Below are 11,994 nucleotides of genomic sequence, written 5' to 3' on the forward strand. Positions count from 1 at the left end.
ATCGGCTAAGAGTTACGGGAGCTTCAGCCTGCTCACGCAAAGCTCCTCTCGATACCTACAGCAAGTATCTCGGTCTTAGAGACGGAGACGCTCAAATTACAACCCGGAGATGGTCTTTCGTGGCGTTTTTCCCGTAGGGCGCGCTGGGACCAACCAAAGCGGCCCCCGTTACCTAGATCGCACGTTCACGTCGTGTGATTAAGTCTATTGCATCTTTTCTATCCGCGGATTGGACTGAAAGAGTCGGAAATAGGACGGCGAGGAATCGGAAAAAAAAGAAGTACGAGTAAGAAAAAAAGAAATTAATGAAAAAGGGGTGCAACACGAGGACTTCCCAAGAGGTCACCCATCCTGGTACTAGTCTCGCCCAAGCACGCTTAACTTCGGAGTTTTGATGGGATCCGGTGCATTAGTGCTGGTATGATCGCACCCAACAGTAAATGAATTCTTTATTGTTTTGTCTCTCGAATTGCGGATTGGAGGAAAAGGAGCTGCAATTTCAAACGAACATAACTTTTGATCTGCTGAGAGTTACGGGAGCTTCAGCTTGCTCACGCGAAGCTCTTCTTGATACCTACAACGCGTATCTCGGTCTAAGAGACGGAGAAGCTCAAATTCAAACCCGGAGATTGTTTTTGGGGGCATTTTTCCTGTAGGGCGCGCTGGGACCCACCGAAGTGGCCCGCGTCACCCAGATCGCACGTTCACGTCCTGTGATTCAGTCTATTGCATCTTTTCTATCCGCGGATTGGACTGAAAGAGTCGGAAATAAGACAGAGAGGAATCGGAAGAACAAGATGTACGAGTACGAAAAAAAAACTAATAAAAAAAGGGGTGCAACACGAGGACTTCCCAGGGGTCACCCATCCTAGTACTGTTCTTGCCCAAGCACGCATAACTTCGGAGTTCTGATGGGATCCGGTGCATTAATGCTGGTATGATCGCACCCAACAGTGAATGAATTCTTTATTTTTTTGTCTCTCGAATTGCGGATCGGAGGAACAGGAGCTGCAGTTTCAAACGGACATAACTTTCGATCTGCTGAGAGTTACGGGAGCTTCAGCCTGCTCACGCGAAGCTCTTCTCGATACCTACAATGCGTATCTCAGTCTAAGAGACGGAGAAGCTCAAATTCAAACCCGGAGATGTTCTTTGGGGGTATTTTTCTCGTAGGGCGCGCTGGGACCCACCAAAGTGGCTCGCGTCACCCAGATCGCATGTTAACGTCGTGTGATTCAGTATATTGCATCTTTTCTATCCGCGGATTGGACTGAAAGAGTCGGAAATTGGACGGAGAGGAATCGGAAGAACATGATGTATGAGTAAGAAAAAAAGAAACTAATAAAAAAAAGGGGTGCAACACGAGGACTTCCCAGGGGGTCACCCATCCTAGTACTGCTCTTGCCCAAGCCCGCGTAACTTCGGATTTCTAATGGGATCCGGTGCATTAGTGCTGGTATAATCGCACCCAATAGTAAATGAATTCTTTATTTTTTTGTCTCTCGAATTGCGGATCGGAGGAACAGGAGCTGCAGTTTCAAACGGACATAACTTTCGATCGGTTGAGAGTTACTGGAGCTTCAGCCTGCTCACGCGAAGCTCCACTCGATACCTATAGTGCGTATCTCGGTTAAAGACATGAAGATGCTCAAATTCCAAAACGGAGATGGTCTTTTGGGGCATTTTTCCCGTATGTTGTGCTGGGACCCACCGAAGCAGCCCGCGTCACCCAAATTGCACGTTCACATCGTATGATTCAGTTTATTGCATCTTTCCTATCCGCGGATAGGAATGAAAGAGTAGGAAATAGGACGGAGAGGAATCGAAAGAACAAGAAGTACGAGTAAGAAAAAAAGAAATTAATGAAAAATGGGGTGCAACACGAGGACTTTCCGGGGGGTCACCCATCCTAGTACTGCTCTCCCCCAGGCACGCATCACTTCGGAGTTCTGATGGGATCCGGTGCATTAGTGCTAGTATGATCGCACCCAACAGTGAATGAATTCTTTATTGTTTTGTCTATCGAATTGCGGATCGGAGGAACAGGAGCTGCAGTTTCAAACGGACATAACTTTCGATCGGCTAAGAGTTACGGGAGCTTCAGCTTGATCACGCGAAGCTCCTCTCGATACCTACAGCAAGTATCTCGGTCTAAGAGACGGAGACTCTCAAATAACAACCCGGAGATGGTCTTTCGTGGCGTTTTTCCCGTAGGGCGCGCTGGGACCCACCGAAGCGGCCCGCGTCACCCAGATCGAACGTTCACATTAAGTCTATTGTATCTTTTCTATCCGCGGATTGGACTGAAAAAGTCGAAAATAGGACGACGAGGAATCGGAAAAACAAGAAGTACGAGTAAGAAAAAAAGAAATTAATGAAAAAAACATGCAACACGAGGACTTCCCAGGGGGTCACCCATCCAAGTACTGCTCTCGCCCAAGCACGCTTAACTTCGGAATCTGATGGGATCCGGTGCGTTAGTGCTGGTATGATCGCACCCAAAAGTGAATGAATTCTTTATTGTTTTGTCTCTTGAATTGCGGATCGGAGGAACAGGAGATGCAGTTTCAAACGGACATAACTTTCGATCTACTGAGAGTTATGGGAGCTTCAACCTGCTCACGCGAAGCTCCTCTCAATACCTACAGCAAGTATCTCGGTTTAAGACACGGATATGCTCAAATTACAACCCGGAGATGGTCTTTCGTGGCGTTTTTCCCATAGGGTGCACTGGGACCCACCGAAGCCGCCCGCGTCACCCAGATCGCACGTTCACGTCGTGTGATTAAGTCTATTGCTTCTTTTCTATCCGCGGATTGGACTGAAAAAGTCGGAAATAGGATGGCGAGGAATCGGAAAAACAAGAAGTACGAGTAAGAAAAAAATAAACTAATAAAAAAAGGGGTGCAACTTGAGGACTTCCCAGGGGGTCACGCATCCTAGTACTGCTCTCACCAAGGAGCGCTTAACTTCGGAGTTCTGATGGGATCCGGTGCATTAGTGCTGGTATGATCGCACCCAACAGTGAATGAATGCTTTATTGTTTTGTCTCTCGAATTGCGGATCGGAGGAATAGGAGCTGCAGTTTCAAACGGACATAACTTTCGATCTGCTGAGAGTTACGGGAGCTTCAGCCTGCTCACGCAAAGCACTTCTCGATACCTACAGTGCGAATCTCGGTCTAAGAGACGGAGAAGCTCAAATTCAAACCCGGAGATAGTCTTTGGGGGTATTTTTCCCGTAGGGCACGCTGGGACCCACCGAAGTGGCCCGCGTCACCCAGATCGTACGTTCACGTCGTGTGATTCAGTCTATTGCATCTTTTCTATCCGCGGATTGGACTTAAAGAGTCGGAAATACGACGGAGAGGAATCGGAAGAACAAGATGTACGAGTAAGAAAAAAAGAAACTAATAAAAAAAAGGGGTGCAACACGAGGACATCCCAGGGGGTCACCCATCCTAGTACTGCTCTTGCCCAAGCACGCATAACTTCGGAGCTCTAATGGGATCCGGTGCATTAGTGCTGGTATGATCGCACCCAAAAGTGAATGAATTATTTATTTTTTTGTCTCTCGAATTGCGGATCAGAGGAACATAACTTTTGATCGGCTGAGAGTTACTGGAAATTCAGCATGCTCACGCGAAGCTCCACTCGATACCTATAGTGCGTATATCGGTTAAAGAAACGGAAACGCTCAAATTCCAAAATGGAGATGGTCTTTCGGGGCATTTTTCCCATATGTCACGCTGGGACCCACCGAAGCGGCCCGCGTCACCCAGATTGCACGTTCACATCGCATGATTCAGTCTATTACATCTTTTCTATCCGCGGATTGGACTGAAAGAGTCGGAAATAGGACGGCGAGGAATCGAAAGAACAAGAAGTACGAGTAAAAAAAGAGAAATTAATGAAAAAAGCGGTGCAACACGAGGACTTCCAAAGGGGTCACCCATCCTAGTACTGCTCTCGCCCAAGCACACTTAACTTTGGAGTTTTGATGGGATCTGGTGCATTAGTGCTGGTATGATCGAACGCAACAGTGAATGAATTCTTTATTGTTTTGTCTCTCGAATTGCGAATCGGAGGAACAGGAGCTGCAGTTTCAAACGGACATAACTTTCGATCGACTAAGAGTTACGGGAGCTTCAGCCTGCTCACGCAAAGCTCCTCTCGATACCTACAGCAAGTATCTCGGTCTTAGAGATGGAGACGCTCAAATTACAACCCGGAGATGGTCTTTCGTGGCGTTTTTCCTGTAGGGCACGATGGGACCCACCGATGCGGCCCCCGTCACCTAGATCGCACGTTCACGTCGTGTGATTAAGCCTATTGCATCTTTTCTATCCGCGGATTGGACTGAAAGAGTCGGAAATAGGACGGCAAGGAATCGGAACATGAGGACTTTCCTGGAGGTCACCCATCCTGGTACTAGTCTCGCCCAAGCACGCTTAACTTCGGAGTTCTGATGGGATCCAATGCATTAGTGTTGGTATGATCGCACCCAACAGTAAATGAATTCTTTATTGTTTTGCCTCTCGAATTGCGGATCGGAGGAACAGGAGCTGCAATTTCAAACGGACATAACTTTTGATCTGCTGAGAGTTACGGGAGCTTCAGCTTGCTCACTCAAAGCTCTTCTCGATACCTACAGCGCGTATCTCGGTCTAAGAGACGAAAAAGCTCAAATTCAAACCCGGAGATTGTCTCTGGGGACATTTTTCCTGTAGGGTGCGCTGGGACCCACCGAAGTGGCCCGCTTCACCCAGATCGCACGTTCATGTCCTGTGATTCAGTCTATTGCATCTTTTCTATCCGCGGATTGGACTGAAAGAGTCGGAAATAAGACGGAGAGGAATCGGAAGAACAAGATGTACGAGTAAGAAAAAAAAAATTAATAAAAAAGGGGGGCAACACGAGGACTTCCTAGGGGGTCACCCATCCTAGTACTATTCTTGCCCAAGCTCGCATAACTTCGGAGTTCTGATGGGATCCGGTGCATTAGTGCTGGTATGATCGCACCCAACAGTGAATGAATTCTTTATTTTTTTGTCTCTCGAATTGCGGATCGGAGGAACAGGAGCAGCAGTTTCAAACGGACATAACTTTCGATCGGCTGAGAGTTACGGGAGCTTCGGCTTGCTCACGCGAAGCTCTTCTCGATACCTACAGCGCGTATCTCGGTCTAAGAGACGAAGAAGCTAAATGTCAAACCCGGAGTTGGTCTTTGGGGGCAATGTTCTCGTAGGGCATGCTGGGACCCATCGAAGTGGCCCGCGTCACCCAGATCGCACGTTCACGTTGTGTAATTCAGTCTATTGCATCTTTTCTATCCACGGATTGGACTGAAAGATTCGGAAATAGGACGGAGAGGAATCGGAAAAACAATATGTACGAGTAAGAAAAAAAAAACTAATAAAAAAAAGGGGTGCAACACGAGGACTTCCCAAGGGGTCACCCATCCTAGTACTGCTCTTGCCCAAGCACGCGTAACTTCGGAGTTCTGATGGGATCCGGTGCATTAGTGATGGTATAATCGCACCCAACAGTAAAAGAATTCTTTATTATTTTTGTCTCTCGAATTGCGGATCGGAGGAACAGGAGCTGCAGTTTCAAACGGACATAACTTTCGATCGGCTGAGAGTTACTAGAGCTTCAGCCTGCTCACGCAAAGCTCCACTCGATACCTATAGTGCGTATCTCGGTTAAAGAGACGGAGATGCTCAAATTCCAAAATGGAGATGGTCTTTTGGGGCATTTTTCCAGTACCGAAGCGGCCCGCGTCACCCAGATCGCACATTCACATCGTATGATTCAGTCTATTGCATCTTTTCTATCCGCGGAATGGACTGAAAGAGTCAGAAATAGGACGGCAATGAATCGAAAGAACAAGAAGTACGAGTAAGAAAAAAAGAAATTAATAAAAAATGGGGTGCAACACGAGGACTTTCCGAGGGGTCACCCATCCTAGTACTGCTCTCCCCCAGGCACGCTTCACTTCGGAGTTCTGATGGGATCCGGTGCATTAGTGCTAGTATGATCGCACTCAACAGTGAATGAATTCTTTATTGTTTTGTCTCTCGAATTACGGATCGGAGGAAAAGGAGCAGCAGTTTCAAACGGACATAACTTTCGATCGGCTAAGAGTTACGGGAGCTTCAGCCTGATCACGCGAAGCTCCTCTCGATACCTACAGCAAGTATCTCGGTCTAAGAGACGAAGACGCTCAAATTACAACCCGGAGATGGTCTTTTGTGGCATTTTTCCCGTAGGGCGCGCTGGGACCCACCAAAGCGGCCTGCGTCACCCAGATCACACGTTCACATTAAGTCTATTGCATCTTTTCTATCCGCGGATTGGACTGAAAGAGTCAGAAATAGGACGGCGAGGAATCGGAAAAACAAGAAGTACGAGTAAGAAAAAAAGAAATTAATAAAAAAAAGGTGCAACAAGACGACCTCCCAGGGGGTCACCCATCTTAGTACTGCTCTAACCCAAGCACGCTTAACTTCGGAGTTCTGATGGGATCCGGTGCATTAGTGCTGGTATGATCGCACCCAACAGTGAATGAATTCTTTATTGTTTTGTCTCTCGAATTGCGGATCGGAGGAACAGGAGCTGCAGTTTCAAACGGACATAACTTTCGATCTACTGAGAGTTACGGGAGCTTCAGCCTGCTCACGCAAAGCTCTTCTCGATACCTACAGCGCATATCTCGGTCTAAGAGACGGAGAAGCTCAAATTCAAACCCAGAGATGGTCTTTGGGGGTATTTTTCCCGTAGGGCGCGCTGTGACCCACCGAAGTGGCCCGCGTCACCATGATCGCACGTTCACGTCGTGTGATTTAGTCTATTGCATCTTTTTTATCCGCGGATTGGACTGAAAGAGTCGGAAATAGGACGGAGAGGAATCGGAAGAACAATATGTACGAATAAGAAAAAAAGAAACTAATAAAAAAAAGAGGTGCAACACGAGGACTTCCCAGGGGGTTACCCATCCTAGTACTGCTCTTGCCCAAGCACGCATAACTTCGGAGTTCTGATGGGATCCGGTGCATTAGTGCTGGTATGATCGCACCCAACAGTGAATGAATTCTTTATTTTTTTGTCTCTCGAATTGCGGATCAGAGGAACAGGAGCTGCAGTTTCAAACGAACATAACTTTCGATCGGCTAAGAGTTACTGGAGCTTCAGCTTGCTCACGTTAAGCTCCAGTTGATACCTATAGTGCGTATATCGGTTAAAGAGATGGAGACTCTCAAATTCTAAAACGGAGATGGTCTTTCGGGGCATTTTTCCCGTTTGTCGCGCTGGGACCCACCGAAGCGGCCCGCATCACCTAGATCGCACGTTCACATTATATGATTCAGTCTATTGTATCTTTTCTATCCGTGGATTGGACTGAAAGAGTCGGAAATAGGACGGTGAGGAATCAAAGTAAAAAGAAGTACGAGTAAGAAAAAAAAGAAATTAATGAAAAAAGGGGTGCAACACGAGTACTTCCCAAGGGGTCAACCATCCTAATACTGCTCTCTCCAAAGCACGCTTAAATTCGGAGTTCTGATGGGATCCGGTGCATTAGTGCTGGTATGATCGCACCCAACAGTGAATGAATTCTTTATTGTTTTGTCACTCGAATTGCGGATCGGAGAAACAGGAGCTGCAGTTTCAAACGGACATAACTTTCGATGGGCTAAGAGTTACGGGAGCTTCAGCCTGCTCACGCGAAGCTCCTCCCGATACCAACAGCAAGTATCTAGGTCTAAGAGATGGAGACCCTCAAATTACAACCCGGATATGGTCTTTCCGGGTGTTTTTTTCATAGGGCGCGCTGGGACTCACTGAAGCGGCCGCGTCACCCAGATCGCATGTTCACGTTGTGTGATTAAGTCTATTGCATCTTTTTTATCAGCGGATTGGACTGAAAGAGTCGGAAATAGGACGGCGATGAATCGGAAAAACAAGAAGTACGAGTAAGAATAAAAGAAATTAATGAAAAAGGGGTGCAACACGAGGACTTCTTAGGGGATCACCCATCCTAGTACTGCTCTCGCCCAAGCACGCTTAACTTCGGAGTTCTGATGGGATCCGGTGCATTAGTGCTTGTATGATCGTACCCAACAGTGAATGAATTCTTTATTGTTTTGTCTCTCGAATTACGGATCGGAGGAACATGAGCTGCAGTTTCAAACGGACATAACTTTCGATCTTCTGATAGTTACAGGAGCTTTAGCCTACTCACGCGAAGCTCTTCTCGATATCTATAGCGCATATCTCGGTCTAAGAGACGGAGAAGCTCAAATTTAAACCCGGAGATGGTCTTTGGGGGCATTTTTCCCGTAGGGCGTGTTGGGACCCACTGAAGTGGCCCACATCACCTAGATCGCACGTTCACGTCGTGTGATTCAGTCTATTGCATCTTTTCTATCCTCGGATTGGACTGAAAGAGTCGGAAATAGGACGGAGAGGAATCGGAAGAGCAATATGTACGAGTAAGAAAAAAAGAAATTAATGAAAAATGGGGTGAAACACGAGGACTTCCCGGGGGGTCACCCATCCTAGTACTGCTCTCCCCTAGGCACGCTTCACTTCGGAGTTTTGATGGGATCCGGTGCATTAGTGCTAGTATGATCGCACCCAACAGTAAATGAATTCTTTATTATTTTGTCTCTCGAATTGCGGATCAGAGGAACAGGAGCAGCAGTTTCAAACGGACATAACTTTCGATAGGCTAAGAGTTACGGAGCTTCAGCCTGCTCACAAGAAGCTCCTCTCGATACCTACAGCAAGTATCTCGATCTAAGAGACGGAGACGCTCAAATTACAAACCCAAAGATGGTCTTTCGGGGCATTTTTCCCATCGGGCGCGCTGGGACCCACCAAAGCGGCCAGCGTCACCCAGATCGCACGTTCACGTCCTGTGATTCAGTCTATTGCATCTTTTCTATCCGCGGATTGGACTGAAAGAGTTGGAAATAGGATAGCGAGGAATCGGAAGAACAAGAAGGAAGAGTAAAAAAAAAGAATTTAATGAAAAAGGGCTGCAACACGAGGACTTCCAAAGGGTTCACCCACCCTAGTATTGCTCTCGCCCAAGAACGCTTAACTTCGGAATTCTGATGGGATCCGTTGCATTAGTACTGGTATGATCGCACCCAACAGTGAATGAATTCTTTATTGTATTGTCTCTCGAATTGCGGATCAGAGAAACAGGCGCTGCACTTTCAAAAGGACATAACTTTCGATCGGCTGAGAGTTACGGGAGCTTCAGCCTGCTCACGCGAAGCTCCTCTCGATACCTACATCGCACATCTCGGTTAAAGAGACAGAGACGCTCAAATTCCAACCCGAAGATGGTATTTCGGGGTGTTTTTCCCGTAGGGCGTGCTGGGACCCACCAAAGCGACCCGCGTCATCCAGATTGCACATTCACATTGTATGATTCAGTCTATTGCATATTTTCTATCCGCGGATTGGACTGAAAGAGTCGGAAATAGGACGATGAGGAATCGGAAGAACAAGAAGTACGAGTAAGAAAAAAAAAATAATGAAGAAGGGGTGCAACACAAGGACTTTCCAAGGGGTCACTCATCCTAGTACTGCTCTCGCCCAAGCATACTTAACTTAGGAGTTTTGATGGGTTCCGGTTTATTAGTGCTGGTATGATCGCACGCAACAGTGAATGAATTCTTTATTTTTTGGTCTCTCGAATTGCGGATCGGAGGAACGAGAGCTGTAGTTTCAAACGGACATAACTTTCGATCGATTGAGAGTTACGGGAGCTTCAGCTTGCTCACGCAAAGCTCCTATCGATACCTACATTGCGTATCTCGGTCCAAGAGACATAGACTCTCAAATTCCAACCCGAAGATGGTCTTTCGGGGCTTTTTTCCCGTAGGGCGTGCTGGGACCCACCTAAGCGGCCCGCGTCACCCAGATCGCACGTTCACATCGTGTGATTCAGTGTATTGCATCTTTTCTATCCGCGAATTAGACTGAAAGAGTCGGAAAAAGGACGACGAGGAATTGGAAGAACAAGAAGTACGAGTAAGAAAAAAAAATTTAATGAAAAAAGGGTGCAACACGAGGATTTCCCAGGGGGTCACCCATTCTAGTACTACTCTCGCCCAAGCACGCATAACTGCAAAGTTCTGATGGGATCCGGTGCATTAGTGCTGGTATGATAGCACCCAAAAGTGAATGAATTCTTTATTTTTTTTGTCTCTCGAATTGCGGATCGGAGGAAGAGACAGAGACGCTCAAATTCCAACCCGAAGATGGACTTTCGGGGAGTTTTTCCCCTAGGACGCGCTGGGACCCACCAAAGCGACCCGCGTCACCCAGATCGCATGTTCAAGTCGTGTGATTCAGTGTATTGCATCTTTTCTATCCGCGGATTGGACTGAAAGATTCAGAAATAGGACGACGAGGAATCGAAAGAACAAGAAGTACGAGTAAGAAAAAAAGAAATTAATGAAAAAGGGGTGCAACACGAGGACTTCACAGGGGGTCACCCATCCTAGTACTGCTCTCGCCCAAGCACGCTTAACTGCGGAGTTCTGATGGGATCTGGTGCATTAGTGCTGGTATGATAGCACCCAAAAGTGAATGAATTCTTTATTGTTTTGTCTCTCAAATTGCGGATCGAACGAACAGGCGCTGCACTTTCAAACGAACATAATTTTCAATCGGCTGAGAGTTACGGGAGCTTCAACATGCTCACGCGAAGCTCCTCTCTATACCTGATAGGAGTCATTTTTGTGCGTTATTTTGCATGTTTTGTGTTTGTTTTGCATTCGTTTCGTTTACGTTATGTCTGTTCCTTACCATTCTTGTTCTGTTTTTTTTTTTATTGTGTTTGTAGTCACTCCTCTGGTTTATTTATTTATACTGCAGAAAATCACTAGAAAATGCTGATTTATAGTGAGAAGGCGTTGCACGCATGCGGCCGTGAGGAAAGCAAGAAAAGGACTTTATATTTCTGGAAAAAGACAAGGCGCTCGGGCGTCACTTTTCTACCTCCCGCGCGCACTCATGTTTGGGAAAAACAATAGCTGGCAGAATTCAAGCGCTCTGGCGGCACTTTTCTACCGCCCGAGCACACTCCCGTTGGAAGAAAAACCCTCAAGGCAGAGCTCAGGCGCCCGGGCGGCTCTTTTCTACCGCTCGGGCGCCTGCACGTAATTTTGGGAAATATTTTATTTCGGGTAATTGGTTTGACGAGGACTCTTGGGCCATATAAATAGGATGTTATTAAACGGTTTTGAGGGTTGGACACACGCACAGACACAGGAAGAGGCGGCTCTGAATATTGAAGATTTCTTATCTCCGTTGGGAGTTTTTCTCTTCATCTTTTCTGAATTTTTATGTTTTACATTTTTTTTAGATTGAATTTTGTAATGACGTTCAGTAGCTAAACTTTTATTTTGTTGGAATCAAGGGGATCCGAACCCCAAAACACTATAGTGTGATTGAATCACCGGACGTATTGAGATTTGATTTATGTTTATAATTGATTTTATCATGTGTTTTTCTCTATATTGATGATTAGCTACCCTTAACATAGATTCGTAAATTCTGAATTGCTCTCGAGAGATAGGTTTATAATTAGGACGAATGATAGAATCCATTGACTTAAAATATGCACATAGATATGGTATTTAGTACATGTTGATAGCCATAGACCACTAGGTTGAAAGATGTAGAATTCATAGAACACAAAGCAATCGGTCGTGATAAATAATTAGAGAGATTTAATTGTTTCACTGAGTTGATTAGTTTGGCATAACCTCGAGAGAGAGTGTCAATGTTACAGGGATTTCTGTCAAACTTATGCGCATTAATTAAGTTACAATCGTCCAGTTCAATTAGGGGGAAGGTGAACCGAAATTCCAACAAAATCTTTTCAAATTGTTATTTCTTTTAGTGGTGCAAATTGGTTTCGTGGTTGTGAAATTTAGATTTATTTACATTGAGTTCTTAGTGTTAAATGTTA

The 11,994-nt window shown here is 46.1% G+C and overlaps 17 non-coding genes and 4 pseudogenes across 17 annotated transcripts; all 21 read right to left on the minus strand.

Moving 5' to 3' along the window:
* Window positions 1-313: 313 nt before the first annotated feature.
* On the minus strand, window positions 314-432 carry LOC140868365 (5S ribosomal RNA). Its single transcript, XR_012145786.1, has one exon. It is a non-coding gene; the product is annotated as a 5S ribosomal RNA (ribosomal RNA).
* Window positions 433-831: 399 nt separating this feature from the next.
* LOC140868398 (5S ribosomal RNA) lies at window positions 832-949 on the minus strand. The gene has a single exon (XR_012145817.1). It is a non-coding gene; the product is annotated as a 5S ribosomal RNA (ribosomal RNA).
* Window positions 950-1,351: 402 nt separating this feature from the next.
* On the minus strand, window positions 1,352-1,470 carry LOC140868768 (5S ribosomal RNA). The gene has a single exon (XR_012146169.1). It is a non-coding gene; the product is annotated as a 5S ribosomal RNA (ribosomal RNA).
* Window positions 1,471-1,871: 401 nt separating this feature from the next.
* On the minus strand, window positions 1,872-1,990 carry LOC140869021 (5S ribosomal RNA). Its single transcript, XR_012146414.1, has one exon. It is a non-coding gene; the product is annotated as a 5S ribosomal RNA (ribosomal RNA).
* A 392-nt stretch (window positions 1,991-2,382) lies between these two features.
* Window positions 2,383-2,500, minus strand: LOC140868476 (5S ribosomal RNA). Its single transcript, XR_012145892.1, has one exon. It is a non-coding gene; the product is annotated as a 5S ribosomal RNA (ribosomal RNA).
* Window positions 2,501-2,901: 401 nt separating this feature from the next.
* On the minus strand, window positions 2,902-3,020 carry LOC140869254 (5S ribosomal RNA). Its single transcript, XR_012146637.1, has one exon. It is a non-coding gene; the product is annotated as a 5S ribosomal RNA (ribosomal RNA).
* A 402-nt stretch (window positions 3,021-3,422) lies between these two features.
* LOC140868555 (5S ribosomal RNA) lies at window positions 3,423-3,541 on the minus strand. Its single transcript, XR_012145967.1, has one exon. It is a non-coding gene; the product is annotated as a 5S ribosomal RNA (ribosomal RNA).
* Window positions 3,542-3,918: 377 nt separating this feature from the next.
* On the minus strand, window positions 3,919-4,037 carry LOC140869542 (5S ribosomal RNA; annotated as a pseudogene).
* A 349-nt stretch (window positions 4,038-4,386) lies between these two features.
* Window positions 4,387-4,505, minus strand: LOC140869692 (5S ribosomal RNA; annotated as a pseudogene).
* A 399-nt stretch (window positions 4,506-4,904) lies between these two features.
* Window positions 4,905-5,023, minus strand: LOC140868525 (5S ribosomal RNA). The gene has a single exon (XR_012145939.1). It is a non-coding gene; the product is annotated as a 5S ribosomal RNA (ribosomal RNA).
* Window positions 5,024-5,424: 401 nt separating this feature from the next.
* On the minus strand, window positions 5,425-5,543 carry LOC140868385 (5S ribosomal RNA). The gene has a single exon (XR_012145805.1). It is a non-coding gene; the product is annotated as a 5S ribosomal RNA (ribosomal RNA).
* Window positions 5,544-5,928: 385 nt separating this feature from the next.
* Window positions 5,929-6,047, minus strand: LOC140868899 (5S ribosomal RNA). Its single transcript, XR_012146298.1, has one exon. It is a non-coding gene; the product is annotated as a 5S ribosomal RNA (ribosomal RNA).
* A 392-nt stretch (window positions 6,048-6,439) lies between these two features.
* LOC140868553 (5S ribosomal RNA) lies at window positions 6,440-6,558 on the minus strand. The gene has a single exon (XR_012145965.1). It is a non-coding gene; the product is annotated as a 5S ribosomal RNA (ribosomal RNA).
* Window positions 6,559-6,960: 402 nt separating this feature from the next.
* LOC140867916 (5S ribosomal RNA) lies at window positions 6,961-7,079 on the minus strand. The gene has a single exon (XR_012145356.1). It is a non-coding gene; the product is annotated as a 5S ribosomal RNA (ribosomal RNA).
* Window positions 7,080-7,481: 402 nt separating this feature from the next.
* Window positions 7,482-7,600, minus strand: LOC140869250 (5S ribosomal RNA). The gene has a single exon (XR_012146634.1). It is a non-coding gene; the product is annotated as a 5S ribosomal RNA (ribosomal RNA).
* Window positions 7,601-7,999: 399 nt separating this feature from the next.
* LOC140868474 (5S ribosomal RNA) lies at window positions 8,000-8,118 on the minus strand. The gene has a single exon (XR_012145890.1). It is a non-coding gene; the product is annotated as a 5S ribosomal RNA (ribosomal RNA).
* Window positions 8,119-8,519: 401 nt separating this feature from the next.
* LOC140869069 (5S ribosomal RNA) lies at window positions 8,520-8,638 on the minus strand. The gene has a single exon (XR_012146461.1). It is a non-coding gene; the product is annotated as a 5S ribosomal RNA (ribosomal RNA).
* A 399-nt stretch (window positions 8,639-9,037) lies between these two features.
* On the minus strand, window positions 9,038-9,156 carry LOC140869440 (5S ribosomal RNA; annotated as a pseudogene).
* A 398-nt stretch (window positions 9,157-9,554) lies between these two features.
* On the minus strand, window positions 9,555-9,673 carry LOC140869743 (5S ribosomal RNA; annotated as a pseudogene).
* A 399-nt stretch (window positions 9,674-10,072) lies between these two features.
* LOC140868461 (5S ribosomal RNA) lies at window positions 10,073-10,191 on the minus strand. Its single transcript, XR_012145878.1, has one exon. It is a non-coding gene; the product is annotated as a 5S ribosomal RNA (ribosomal RNA).
* A 289-nt stretch (window positions 10,192-10,480) lies between these two features.
* On the minus strand, window positions 10,481-10,599 carry LOC140870370 (5S ribosomal RNA). Its single transcript, XR_012147334.1, has one exon. It is a non-coding gene; the product is annotated as a 5S ribosomal RNA (ribosomal RNA).
* Between the last annotated feature and the right edge of the window lie 1,395 nt (window positions 10,600-11,994).

This window comes from Henckelia pumila, chromosome 4, assembly GCF_033568475.1.
Source record: "Henckelia pumila isolate YLH828 chromosome 4, ASM3356847v2, whole genome shotgun sequence".
Classification (NCBI taxonomy): domain Eukaryota; kingdom Viridiplantae; phylum Streptophyta; class Magnoliopsida; order Lamiales; family Gesneriaceae; genus Henckelia; species Henckelia pumila.